A 14,988-nucleotide genomic window follows, 5' to 3' on the forward strand; every position below is an offset into this window, starting at 1 on the left:
TCAATCACTTCATATTCTTCCCATTGGCACGATGCATCTCCAGTCTCAAGTCCCTGCCAAAAGGTTTGACAAGCAACATCTCTCGTTCGCTTCACTGCCTGTGTAGATCTAGTTCGTACACCCACTCGCAACTAGAGGACAGATTGGAAAAGGGTTGTTCAGTTTAAACACAACTTACAGTATTGAACTATTAACAGTGAAAAACAACATAATATAGTGACCAGGACACTAACCTTCTTTTGCTTTCTTTTCTTTGAAACTTTCTTGCCTCGAACTTCAACATCAGGACGCTGTTGCTCCGACTCGTGTGTGCATGTCTCCACTTCCTCTTGCGCTGCAACGACTATATTTTCATGATAAGCACATCCATCACGCACTGACGCTCCATCGACTCCCTGAAACATAGAACTTTCATTAGTATGTATAATAATATCGAAAACACAAAATGTACTTGGGGACCAATACCCACGTACATCTCAATAGCAAAACACGAATGAACGCTTTGTGTAGAACATTCAAACAACAATTATTCACGCATAGTTGATCTAGTTAGATGGAACTGTCAAGATCCATACCTTGTGCTTCTCATAGACTTCCATTGATGATATTATTGAAGATGATGCTTCAGTAACTCCCTGAAACACAGTAATTGCATTAGTATGGTTTTCTATTTTGATAAAAAGAACAGAAACTTTGTGCAGGCGTCAACGGCTCATCTAAATAGACCTGCACAAATGATCAGTTGTCTATAATAAATAATGGATATGTAAATATGATTCGATTTGCTCGATCGTTGGAAGTGTCACCACCCAGAGATCTGCATCAACTACTAGGGGTGATGTTCTTGTAGAAGAAGCTCCGTCATCTCCCTGAAACATAGTACTTGCGTTAATAAAGAAGGAAGTATAGCGGATGTAATCACGTCATATGATTTCGCTTGATCGAACTGTCAGTATCCATACCTCGAAATGCATAAGAACATCAAGGGACGATGTAACTGCGGTGCACACTTCTGCAAGCTGTTGCGCCGACCCGTAACTGCATGCTCCCCCTTCTTCTTGGACTAATGCTCCATCGACTCCCTGAAACATAGGACTTTCATTAGTAATGAACACAATATTGAAAAAAGAAGACACATAGGAGGGCGACGACAGAAGGACATATCAATGGCTAAAAACGAAAGAAACATTGTGTGTAACAATCACGCTACAAGAATGCAAGATCTGATGATCTCCATCGATGGAACTGTCCGGAAACGTACCTCGAGCATCTGAGTGACATCAACGGTAGTCGTCAATACGTTGGACTCCTCAGCATCTCCCTGAAAGACAGTACTTGCATTATTTTGGATAACAATAATTATAACTGAAAAGAAAGACTAGAGGACGAGTACAAGGGTGTACCATTAGGTAAAATAATTACACGATAAATTAAAACTATTGATTTACATGCCTAAAACAAGTCAGTGGCAGAATAGCCAAGTAAGATTACCCGATAGGCGCTTGAAGTGGCTGATGACTGCAATAACGACACGGATGGAGAATCTTCCGCCTTCATATTGAGTGGATACATAAATGGGGAAATTATTGTTAGCTAATGCTACACACTACCGCAAGGCCGAGAGATAAATACGTAAACTTGGCTCACCAGTGGAGGGATGTGGACGAATAGAGTGGGAATAGCGGTTGAGAGCAATTTTCGCCTCGCTCGCGGTGTGTTCTTCTTTATTAGCAATGATGTGGAGTACATGTCAGAGGTAAAGTGCCTGCTGCAGATGCGGTATCGATCACCCCTCTTGTCCGCAAAGACTTCTAGGACTCTACTTTCAAGCTCAGACGGTGGATATCCGCAATATCGGACCCATTCTCTTATCTGATCTATTGTCTTAGGGAAAACATGCATTATAGTACCTTCAGATTTATTATGGGTCTTCGAAGGGCAACCGCCAATGGAACAGGCAGGCATTGTGGAAAGTTCTGAAAAGTAAAGATCAACAATTCTCTATGAATACCAATGTAAACTCAGAACATGTGACTAGTTCCTTGCATGTACTGTCTTGAACGAAAAGAAATTGGACGCAAAATGATTATGGTACATGGCCTTACCTTGACGAACAAACAGTTAGATGCAGGGATCAGAGTAGTTTCTTGTCGTAGAACAGGGAGCAGTTCACAGATTGCAAACTGAGGAGTTTCCTCGAAGTGGTCACGGAAGTTCACAGAGACGAAGAGCAGATAACCAGCACCTTCACGGGTTGACTAGCAAAGCGCAAAGAAGTGCTCATTAGAAATATGAAGTGGGTTATAAAGAATTCGAAACAGGGGTGTGTTTGTGAATGAATGACGTGTATATGTCGTGGCATTATGCGGTTTGCAGGGGGGCGTCCAGCGTGAGGGGGGATGCTTGGCAGGAGACACGGGGTCTGGAGGTAGACATGGGAACAACAACCCATGCTCTATAGACCACTTTGAAGTGTACATGGTCTTTGGCACCTCTTAGCCTTTATCGCTCCCTGACAGCTCCACTTGCCAGCGCAAGTACCCCGGTGCAAACTGCCTTTGATAGGGCGGGGGGGGGTGTGGATTAGGGCGGTGGTCGTGCAGACAAGACTCGTTTGCCGCAGGGCCTCACCAAGGAGAGGCCATCTAACTGCATGTAAGAGGCAGGCTGCAGGATCTAGTACATGGAAGGCAGGGGGGTGAGTTTATAAATACCTCACCCTCCCAGGAGAATATATGGGTGCAGTTCAGCCTGGAGACCCTGGATGCCTAGGCAGTTAGTCAGCAGCAGGCTGGCCTGTGGTGGCAAGGCGGCATGGGCCAGAGGGGGTCATCTCTGTACCCGGTGCCCAAAAGGATGATTTATTATGATCAACCATATTGATTATTTACCTATAACCATGTTTTGTGTCAATAAAATCCAACAGCCTTCCTTTTATTGCCAACGCGTGAACAAAGTGGTGTGGTAAGTATTTTTGGGGGAGGAGGCAAGGCCGGGAGGCTTGATGCCAACCCGCAAAATAACATATGTATGTCTGCTGCATATGGGTTCAACGGTTATGTGGATTGAAGGTGGGCGGCCTGCGTGAGGGAGGATGCTGGCCGGAGACATGTGGTGTGACAAGACAAGGCACAGGAAGACTATTCAATGGAGACACACTAGATTCATTTAAAAAATCAAAACAACCATTTTTAAAAGATGTTGGGTTTTATTTTAGATCTTAATTTCAATTGAACATAAATAATAAACATTACACATTGTAAAGTTCCGGTTGCAGCACATCCAGGGAAAATCCGCGGTATTGTCCACTGTCGCTGGGGAAATGTTGTCTAATGGCAAGTACCGCACAGGCACGTATTACTCTCCGAACGCGGTGTCCGAGCCTCCCGTGAAGCCACCAAGTGAAGCAACGATAGGCCACCAGCCTGTACCACCTGTGAAAATGAAAGATGCAAACTGTATTAAAATGACAAAACTTTCTTATCACTGTCGATTCAGGTAAAAAATGTCATTCTGCTTTGAAAAAAATTCTATCTAGAAAATGCACAATATGGAACCAATTTACATGCATTCGAATGATATGTAGATGTAATTTTATATGTGGGAGACGACCATGACATAGTAGTGGCATCACTGACATCACAACCAGAGTATACTTACTCGTTACTCGGATTACGCGGACGAACAGTGCAGCAAAGTTCGTGCATAAGCACCATCATCATCCTCAACACGGTCCGTGAGAGGCAGGCTTCCCTGAACTCTGGCAGCTCGGTGATGCATTGCGGACTTGGCTCGCCTTCCGAAATGTAGGCTAAGCACCCGGAATTTTCACGGCAGCAGCACTTCTCCTCCTCAGTTGGCATTAGCTCGCACCGATTGCACGTGCACCAGGTGGAGACGCCGTCCATGCGACATGGTCCAGGCTCTTCATCCGTTTACTGGTCCTCCCAACTGCCGTCCGAATCCCCATCGTTTCCGCGTGCTTGCCTTTCCAGTAGTTCCTCCTCGGTGTACTCGGGCTCGTACATATACGGCATTATTGTAGCCATTGTGTGGTAAAGAAAGTAAAATAATTTACAGAGATGGTACAGGTGTTCACAAGGCCTAGAAGCGGCGAAGGTAGCTGACCAGAGCACAGAAACGAGTCACAGAATACTCAAAGTAACACAGAGAGAGGAATGGAATCGAAAATCTGCTGCTGTGTGTTGTGAAACGGTGTGTTTATACTTATTGAGGAAAGAGGCGTCCTGCCATTTCCATGGCGACACTTCATTAGCTGAGGCGCAGCGATTGTTGACACGAAACATGCTTTGGCGTTGGGAAATGGGCGGTACGCGTCTGCTGATGTCAGGCTCAGGGGCGGGGGATTTGATTTAGTGCCGCAAAAGCAGGTGAGCCAGGGCGATGGGGGGAAATGATAGGATTATCAGAAAATGGCGGCTGATTTCGAGTGCGTTAATGGACGAAAAGTCGGGTAAGGTCCATAGGAAAGTTTTCTATGATCTACCGATTTATGCTTAAAAACACATGGCCGAACCATAGGAACAATAAAAAAAAAAGTCCCGGAACTATCCTTTAACTCCATAAAGGTGCACTTAGCTGCGCTTTCAGCCTACACTACATCACAACAGAAAGTGTCATGGTGGAAGATACCAGTTATTAAAGCTTTCATGGGAGGAGTGAAGAGAATTCACCCTCCCATTTCTAACCCGGCTCCCGGATGGGACCTAAACATTGTGTTGACTAGGCTTATGGGGGCTCCTTTTGACCCCATACACAAAGCAAGTCTTAACCTCTTAAGTGCCAGGCTATTATTGAAGTCTATGTAAAAAGGACGAGTATACTCGTCCTTGGCACTTAGGACCTCACCTATAAGACTGCTTTTTTGATAGCTATTACCTCCATTAGGAGAGTAAGTGAACTACAAGCGCTCTCGATCCTAGATCCCTTTGTAACAGTTCACAAAGATAAGGTGGTTCTGCGCACTCACCCTAGGTTTGCGCCTAAATTCATTTCCAAGTTCCATGTGAACCAGTCGATAGAACTACAAACGTTCTTTCAGAATCCTTCAAGCCTGGGAGAAGGAACCCTGCACACACTGGTTGTACGCAGAGCTGTCATGTTCTACATGGAAAGAACTCGACCACTTAGAAAGACTAATCAGTTTTTTGTTTCGGTGGCGGCAGGAAGAGAAGGAGACACAGTCTTGAAATCCACTATCTCTAAGTGGATTATCAAATGCATCACACTCTGCTACACTCTTGCTAAGAGAGAGCTGCCCTTCAAGCCTAGAGCACATTCCACTTGCGGCACTGGGGCGTCCATAGCAAATGTTCCCCTTGAATCCATTTGGAAAGCGGCAACCTGGAGTTCTGTACACACCTTTACAAAACACTATTGCCTAGACACTCGTTCTAGGTCTGATTTTCAGGCGGGACAGGCAGTACTAAGACATCTTTTAACTACTTTTCCTTCTCACAACCCACCTCCAACTCCGGGTACAGCTCGCTATGCACAGCATGTGATTCTAAGCAGATTAACAAACATCAGAAGACATGCATTACTTACCTTAAAAGCATTTCTGATGGTTGTATCTGCTTAGATTCACATGCGCCCACCCTTCCTCCCCGCTCGGATGGAAGGAACATAGACGTCTTACCACTTACTCTCTCTTTTCTGTACTCACTCACGATAGTCATAAGACTCCCTCTCTGCAGAAACAATACAATCGGAGGGACCTCGACGCGTGAGGGATCTTGAGTACACTACACGTCACGTAGGGATAGTGTTACAGGCACGCCCATGTTGACATCCCCTTTCGATTCTCAAAAAAGACAAGATGCAATACTCTGCAGTTACCACTGGATGTCGCACCATATGCATAGCATGTGAATCTAAGCAGATACAACCATCAGAAATGCTTTTACGGTAAGTAATGCATGTCCTCCTTTCTCTCTCCCCCTCCCCTCCTCTCTCTCTTCTCCTCTTTCTCTTCTTCCCCCACTCTCTCGCTCTGTTTTCTCCCCACTCTTTTTCTCACCTCTCGCTCTTCCACCCCTCCCTCCCCCTTCCCAGGGTGCTGTTTTATGTGCAAGGCTGACCTTTCTTAGGTCACAGGTAGTTATTCCCCAAATGTCTTTCTCCATCATATTCTGTTTTAGTGGTTTTGTCTCTCCTGATGTCATTAACACCGTTGTGGTTTATCAGATTATTCCCACTTCTTTTTCGAATTAGTGCTGGGATGACTTTTGCTTAACTAAGCAGTCCCCTAAGCAGTCCCTCTTGACCTTCCAGTACTCCCGCTCCCTGTATTGCCTTCTGTTTTCAAGGGTAACAGTGCCGGTACCTGTAGGACATTGGAATCTCTATTGCTTCCTTCGTAGCTCGCAGCTTACTTTCCGTAGCGTCTCTCTCGTCGGCAAACCACTCTTGCTTTCTGGATAGCACTGGTGCCATGACTGATCAGGATTTCCTCCCTCTCACTGGTGGTGTCTGTGTCATATGTGCGGGCTGCCCACTACGATTGTTTTGTGGTCACGCCACCAAACTCTCTTCCTCCATGTTCGGATTTCCTCCGCCGACTCACCAGCGTTTCTCACTCTACGTCAAAGCTGCTCTGGTTTACATGGGCTCTGTGTTCTGCTCATTTTCCACCTCATTCCGCTCTGCTACGTACAGGGTGCTTATGCTGGTTGCCTTGGCCTCTCCTGCTCTCTCGGCTTTCCACCCTTTCTCTCTGGTACTTTGGCATACCATCCCTTTTTAGTATCCTCGCACAGTCTTTTGGAGACTTGGATTAAAAGGGATAGTCTCAGTTTCTTGTCGCTGATCATGTTGTTTCACTTCATCTTCATGAAACTTAACATTTTGATGTTTTACACAAGACCATATCAGACATCACGTGGTCCAATGCCAGGTTTTGCCTGCTTCAGCTGAATTTGCTACACAGAATATACACAACCCCTTGCAGGGTTGACCAATTCTATGCTAAGGCATTGCCCAACTGCCCGGTGGTGTGGGAACGATAATTCAGACATCATACACATGTTTTGGAATTGCCCAACCTTTTGGCACTGCATTGAGCTCATGTGCACCGCAGCAGGGGCCCGTGGATTGCAGTTTTCCCCAATGGAATGTTTACTGGGCACCTACTCTAGGCCGGATAAAAACAGACATGCGATTAAGATGAACTTGGCTTGTGTTCTAGCCAAAAGATGACTAATAGCCATGGCGTGGAAATGGGGAGGAGAGGTCCACAGTTTCATCAGTGGTGGACTGATCTTAGGATATGGAGCCAAGCGCAAACCATAAACTGGTATAGGGCCATGAAGAAAGGCATCAGTGAACCCACTGAGAATATAGCGGCCTGGAATGCTCTCCTCTTGGCAATGTTCAGCCCCTCCGACGACAAGTCCCTGTGTATTCCCTAGGGCCCCCTAACTCTTCTATATGGACCAGGGTTTGTGGTGCATCTGCCACCACGCCAAGTAGTAGTTGTGGCAACTGATCCTGCCCTAGAGGTTGCCCCCCGCCCCCTCCCACACCCATATGTAAGGATTGTATGATGGCGCATGACTGCTGTCTCTCGTGTCTTACACGATGTGCATTGTTTGATGCCATGTTTGTTCTTTTTTGTTTGTTTTCTTTCTCTGGTGGTTGTACGCAGTCAATCTAAGGATGAAATAGTTTGATTTCTGTATGGTGACAATATGATCTTACTTATAAACCGATTTTAAAAACAAGAAAAGCTATTGCTTGGATGGTATCGGGGAGTTCTTTATGGGAACAGGAGTCCTTGTCCCCCAAAGGGGGAGTCTCTCCCCGTGAGGTCGCACTTGCCTTGATCCCTAGGGAGGGTTTTGCGAAGAAGGCTCACCTCCCTACCCTCAAAGGACCCGGGAGGAGGCTCCGCCTTAGTTGAAAGGAACAAATTCCCTCAATTTGTCACAGATGTTAGGAGGGATCACCTATATCCCGCAGAAATAAGTGAAACAGAAGCACCTGAGGGAGTTAAAGAAACCAGATTACTGTAAGCGTCCAGACAGTTCACCGAAACTCACTCAAGAATTAAGAGAGCCACATTGGAAAAGGGGTTCTCCGAACCTCAGAGAGATATGTGAGAGAAATGGGACAGATGATCTCCAGGGTTGTAGGAGCCCAAGAAACCTGAATATTGTGATCCGCCAAATGGCTCACGGACATTACCGAGAACTAAGAGGCATTTGTAAAGAGGTTGTTAGCAAGACCCCATGAAGATAAGTGAGACATTGGGACCGAGAAACCCAAGTGAGCTGGACGGGCCTGATAAGACAAGCGAAGAACAAATGAAAGGGGAACACTGAGACAACCAAGGCGTGAACCTAGTGGGGAGAACCCCACCCAAATGGCGGAGAGGGATTAAGGCCGTATCCCTCAGCTTCAACAACTTGCTATTTGATCTTTTCAGGGCAAATAATGTCATATGCTAATGAACATAAAGTAAATGTCCTGATAAGAAAAATCCATATTCAGGCAAGATAACCCCCATTACAGTAGACTGGATACATAATGCATTACATATATTTCTGAGGCTTGTGGATCTGCTTTGAATCGCATTACAAGCCTATTTTTTTTAATTGAAAAGGGACGTCTATGGGAGTCTGCTGTCTCTAATGTGACATGTACTGTATGTTATGTTAAAAGCACTTGTAGAGCGCAACATTCGCCTCAAGACATCTTGGTGCTAGCAGCATATGGGTGGGAAAAATGGAGCATGATTATCGGACGTGTTGGAACAAGTGAGCCAGGTGGTTGTCATAGTACGAACTGACAAAGGAAGAGATTTCCAAAGCACAGCAGCTGCTGTGAAAAAGGCGCAGCCCCTGATATGGGAACATTTAACACAGGGGACTGCAATCAACTGACATTTTCAGAGCAGATAGCCTGAGTTGGAACATATCAAAGGAATTTAGCCTGTAAATCCTCCGCAGCAATGCCTTAGAAAGCGCGGTGAACCAGACACAAATTGAATTTAACACACTTAGCCACTGGAAGCCAGTTTAGGTGGTACAGAACAGGATACATTTGAGCCGGCCTAGGCATCCCATTGGCTACTCTCCCGGCATAGTTCTGCAGAACCTGCAAACGCCGGATCAAATAGGTAAGCTGTGCCAGATAAAGAGTTACAATAGTCCATTTAAGATAAAACTAGGGAAGCCACAACTGGGGCTCTGAATTTGGCTTGTATAAATGGAAGGACCTTGCACAAAATCTTCAACAAGAAGTAACCTTTCTGGCACACAGCACTAATCTGGTTTTCGGCAAAGAGTTTTTACTCCGCAATCTTTTACAGCCGAAACAGAATATGAAACTCACTTAGAGAGGAGCACCAGAGTCCCGCAAACCTGGGTCGAAGGGGGGCTCACTACCAACACCTTGGTCTTGTCACCATTCAGCTTGAGCCATTTATTACTCATCCATTCCCCCATGGCAACCAGACATGTTCTAAGCCTGGATGCAGTGTCAACCTTGATATGATGGCATCTTCATTGTGCCACATGCAAGACTACACATACATCCAATACAGAAATGGTTAGCTGGCACAAGGCAATTGGGACCATCTAGTGTAAATTTTGCAGACTGTGGTGTCAGCGCTTCAATGATGGACAAAGGAAAACCCCTTTTCAACCTGCCAACAAGTCAGGCGCATTACATTTAGGTTGGGGAGCACATTGCCTCCACCACACAGCACACCACGGCAGGTGGACACAAATGCTAGCAAAAGAGCACATCAGTGTCCTTGACTTGCTAGCAGTGTACAAGGCACTACAAGCTTTCCAGCATCATCTAGCAGCAACAAATATACTCATTGTCATGGACCACACAACACCACCACGTTTTACATCAACAAACAAGGTAGGAAACCCTCTCTAAATCTGTCCAAACTAGCTTAGAAAATCTGGACATGGATCCTTCAGAGAGACATTGTCCTCTTGTCGCAACACATTCCAGGGGAACAGAACTGCGTAGCAGACACACTAAGCAGGAACACAGAACAACCCTCTGAACACAAGTGGGAACTACATCCAGATATTGCAAACGACATTTTCTCACAATAGGGTCATCCAGACATAGGATCTCATTACGAGTATGGCAGTAAGTGGTCAAATTGAAGGTAACATAGTTACCGCCAATTTTACCACTACACCAAATTGAGTTTTGGTGTTGAGTGGAGGATTTACCTCCAGCAAACCCCTGGAGGTAAATCTTCCCACTCAACGCCAAAAAATCATTGCAATTACTACTTCTAATTGCACCAGTGGTAATTCGGACAAAAATCCCCAATGGAGTCCTGGACTGCAGAAAATGGGGATTAACCCCTCCTACTGCCACTTGTGATCCTGTTGTAAATCCACAGGACTAAGTGTTGGTAACTGTAAATCCGTTTGGTAGTTCAGAGGATTTTCCACTGATATACCTCCAAACTCGTAATGAGGCCCATAAATCGGTTTATCACAGAAGAGAACACAAAATGCCACAGTTGCGCCTCCGGTTCCCCCTTAAAGGGTTTAAGGAGAACATACTGTTGATCAGTTTGTCTGTGAGATTTGCACATTCTTTTCCTCCTATGCCGCTCTTGAACAGAGCAGCACTTGAACATGATCATAAGTGCTCCAATGTGGGCACGTCAGACATGTTACTCCCATCTACTCAGGATGTCTGTTGGCCCACCAAAGAAGCTAACCTACCCTTACAACATGTCACAGAACCAAGGGTCGACCCTTCATCCATATACTCAGACAACCAATTTAGCAACTTGGCTCCTGAGGTCTTTGAGTTTGGCCATCTTAATCTACCTAGCAGATGCATGGACATATTATAAAGAAGCACATAAACCAGATACTGCTACTTAATCAAATGGAAAAGCTTTGTAGTATGGTGTAGGAAGTCAAATGTAAATCCAATTGACTGTTCACCATCTGACATTATAGTACACTATCTACTTGACTTGTACTCTGGTCCGTTTAGCTGCACTTTTTGGATACACAACAGCACAATGCAAGGATTAATGGTGGAGAGTTCCAGTCGTGAAAGCCTTCATGGAAGGGGTCAAAAGACTATATGCCCCTATTGCAAATCTACCTTGGGACAGGATTTAAACATTATTCTAAGTAAGCTCATGGGTCCTATTTTTGAGCCAATGCATAAGGCAAGTCTCAAAGATCTCACTTGAAAGGAACATTTCTTATAGCTATCACTTCCATTAGAAGGGTAAGGGAGCTCCAGGCATTGTCCAATACAGAACTTTTTGTCACAATACACAAAAAGGTGGTGGGCCTAAGAAAGCACCAAAGTTCATTCCCAAATTCCATGTCAATCTATTGAACCGCCAACGTTATTTCAAGACCTACAAAACTCTGGAGAAAGAGCCCTCCATATACTAGATGTAGGGAGAGCTGGCATGTACTACCTCAACAAGACAAAGCCAATAAAGAAATCAGACCAGTTCTTTGTTCCATTAGCTGCCAGAAGAGAAGGGGACATTTCTAAATGCATAGTAAAATGCATACAGCAGGGTTACAAGTTATCCAACAAAGAGCTAGCGTTTAAACCTAGACCAAACTCTACACGTAGTACAGTGGCACATTAGCCTTCATTGCAAATGTTCCTTTGGATGCAATCTGTAGAGCAGCTACATGAAGTTCGGTCACACATTCACTTAACATTACTGTGTGGATACACAAGCAAGGAGGGACTCGCAGGCAGTGCTAAAACATTAGTTTGCCTCTTTTCCTTCTAAAAACCTCCCTCCTCCTCATGATACTGCATGCTAGTCTATACAAACCATGCGATTCTAAGCAGAGCCACAAGCCTCTGAAGACTTACATTACATACATGTAATAGTCTTTCTGATACTTGTATCTGCTTAGATTCCCATGCCACCAGCCTTCCTCCCCTCATTGGGTGTAGAAGGTACATAGAGACATACACCTCTTTACACCTTTTATAATTTTACTACGCACTTCATGCAACCTCAGGTCAGAAACAAAACAATCCGAGGACCTCGACGCATGAATGGCCATGGGTACAGTACACATCATAGTAGTAGGGATAATATTACAAACATGCCCAATTAACATCCCTTTTTCGATTTCAAAAACTAGTCATGTAATATTCCACACCAACCACTAGATGTCGGCCTACACAAAGCATGTGAATGTAAGCAGATGCAAGCATCAGTAAGATGATTACAGGTATCTAATGTTTGTTTTATATATATATATATATCTCCAACACTCGTCCATCCATACATTGTTATAGTTCAGATAACTTGCTATGGAACAAGACACAGAAGGCAGATTTCTACTGGTGGCAGAGCTGTTTGGCAATTCGAAGGTAGTGTTGGTTAACATTTGTGCCTCAAATGTCAATTTCCCAGAATCTCTCCTCCATAAAACATCAAAGGTTCACAAATATGTGGCATTTGTGATAGTATGGGCTTTGTGTGTAATCCAAGTATTGATTTGGATAGGTCAAGCAGCACTAGGTGACTTGTTCCTAAATCAGTGCTTCAAATTGAGGGAACACAGATTTCTTTTCTCTATATGTAGCGCTGTAGCCACCCGAGTGACCGCAAATACACGTTATAATTTCCTGCAGATTTGGCCCTGTGCAGAATAAATTATTTCATGATGGCATGCCATGCACTTAATGAAATATGTAATTGTTCAATACTACCTTGGACTGTCTCTGACCACTCCTCAAGATTTCCTTCGCCACACAGACAGGGTTCTATAAGCGTAGGACTCTGTGTGATGAAGAGTAGCACCTGGCTGGGGATTCTGGGGACATCCCAGCCAATCAGGAAGCTCGGAAGCCTCAGAAGTGGGCGATGCTATCTTCCATACCATTCAGGTTAGCCCTCGCTGCTCTGCACCCCTTCACATCTTCCCCATGATAATGCCTGTCCCCACTTACATGCAGCAGCTTTGTCCCTTGCCGGTCCCAGAACACATGCTTTTCCAGGCACCTCCTTCCATGACAACAGCGGCAACGGATACCATAGATAATGAGAAAGGACTGACTACCTGTAGGTTCCTTCTTCCTATGTACAAGAGAGCCATTTTGTTTTGTAGTATTTCTTTAAGTGGAAAAACCTGCAACTGCACTGTTTCCCTTTGCACCCCGGAAAGCACTCCGGGGTGCCAATAGAAAGAAACGCCTCCATGTTGGGGCTTTACCCGTCACCTAATGACTTGGGGGCTACATTAAGTCAATCACTTTTCTATGGTCTGAAACTCGCGCCTCAGCTATTACCTGACTTGTAATGCCCTCCTATATCAGGGTTTATTGCTTAATTATCAGTAAGTTATTGGATCATTACAACTTGGTCCTTCTCCCTCATCAGAGTGCTTATTCTGTGATGAGGGAGAAGGACCCCCCTCTGTATACCAGCATAAATCATACAACAATCATAAAAGTTTGAACATGAAACAAAGTTAGGGAAAGGAGTGTGGGACCAAACCCTCTATCAATGGCCACAGAAGAACTTTTACTGGAAGCAAAGTGGTGAAACCAACACTGCTTCCTAAAAAGAAACTGTGTCACCTGCAGTTTGAACCAAGATCAGGTATCAAACAAAGAACTGAAGGAAAAAGAGGCATTAATTAAAAACAGTCGGAATTGGGCCAAAACAATCAAGCGTTGACTTCCAAAGCGGAGCAATTCCAAGCACACTGAGGAGGTAGAAGGTCCTACAGGAAAGTTCTGCATTACCCAGCACATCCATCTTGGTTATGAAAAGTGGAGTACTCCAGAAATCGAGTGAAGAGGGAAAACCAAAAAATGCTACTTGCAGGGGAATTTTGGAGGGAAGTACAGTATTGGTTATCTCACAGACAATCAGTGTTAGTGAGGATGCATTGACCTCTTCAACAAGCAGTTTTAACTAACTCACTTAGTAGAAAGTAGAGCTAAGATCCCACAAACTAAGAGCATAGACTGCATGGGCTTCATGCGTTATCAGTCTCAAAGGGAACCCTAGCAGCAGGCATGCAAGTACTGCATAAATGCAATGTGACCCCCACAAAGGTGATAATACGTGTATTAAAAACTCGTCCAAAAACTGAAATGTCAGCTATAAATGTCCATGTAGTGCTAGGACATAATATTCAGTCAATTGGCCATGGGATGTATAGTACAGTACACCATGCACATGAGAGGCACTTCAAGGATATTGAATATGCAGGAGTTGGCACCGCACAGATCCTAAAATGGGGGAAAGTAAAACAAGAACACAGATTGCAAATTAGATTACGCCCATGACTACCAATGAGACAAACCTCTTCCAAGAGTACTTGACTAGTCGTATAGCCTGACCTGTGCTTCGCTATGGCATCGTTTATTTAAGGCCTGCACTCAACAAGGCATTGTCAATATCTAGCAAGAAACTAGTTGTAAACAATGTTAATGAAGTTTTACTGGCGAAATAGGTGACCAAGCACACACTTGTAATTAAGAAGTACATTTCCTTGGACAAGATGGAGCAGAGCCAAGTGTGAGATGCCAATCCCCCTTACCTGTGAGGCCAGGGTATCTGAAAATCGTGTCTTGCTTGAACTTTGCATTCATTAGAATGTAGAAGATGCAGTGATCTTGTCTGTATTCATTAAGGCAAATTTTCATATTACATAGGAAGAGTGGAACAAAACACATTTATTCAAAGCGATTTCAACAGGGTTCAGGCAGCTACGATGTTAACTTGCTGGGCATCTGCCAGGCTACCGCTCGTTGGCTGTCTGTATACTTTTGCTATGATTTACTGCCTTAACTTGCTTTGGACAGTCTGTCTTGCAACAGATTCTCATTTAGGATCGTTCTTCCTTAATGACCTTGTCCCGACCATCCGGACTTGCGTGCTTGTGTGACACTTTTGTCTTTCAAAACAATAGGAATCTATTGAAGGAAGGTTTTCATTAAAATAGCCAATTATTTACATTTTTGTGATAG

At 44.5% G+C, this 14,988-nt stretch overlaps 1 protein-coding gene across 5 annotated transcripts in view; it reads left to right on the plus strand.

Annotated features, from left to right (window-relative positions):
* The window catches only part of HAUS1 (HAUS augmin like complex subunit 1), a 590,023-nt gene that overhangs the window by 247,443 nt on the left and 327,592 nt on the right, over positions 1–14,988 (plus strand). The gene's annotated exons all lie outside the window — the stretch shown is intronic.

The sequence above is a fragment of the Ambystoma mexicanum genome, chromosome 6p (genome assembly GCF_040938575.1).
Source record: "Ambystoma mexicanum isolate Mex_15411 chromosome 6p, UKY_AmexF1_1, whole genome shotgun sequence".
Taxonomy (NCBI): Eukaryota; Metazoa; Chordata; class Amphibia; order Caudata; family Ambystomatidae; genus Ambystoma; species Ambystoma mexicanum.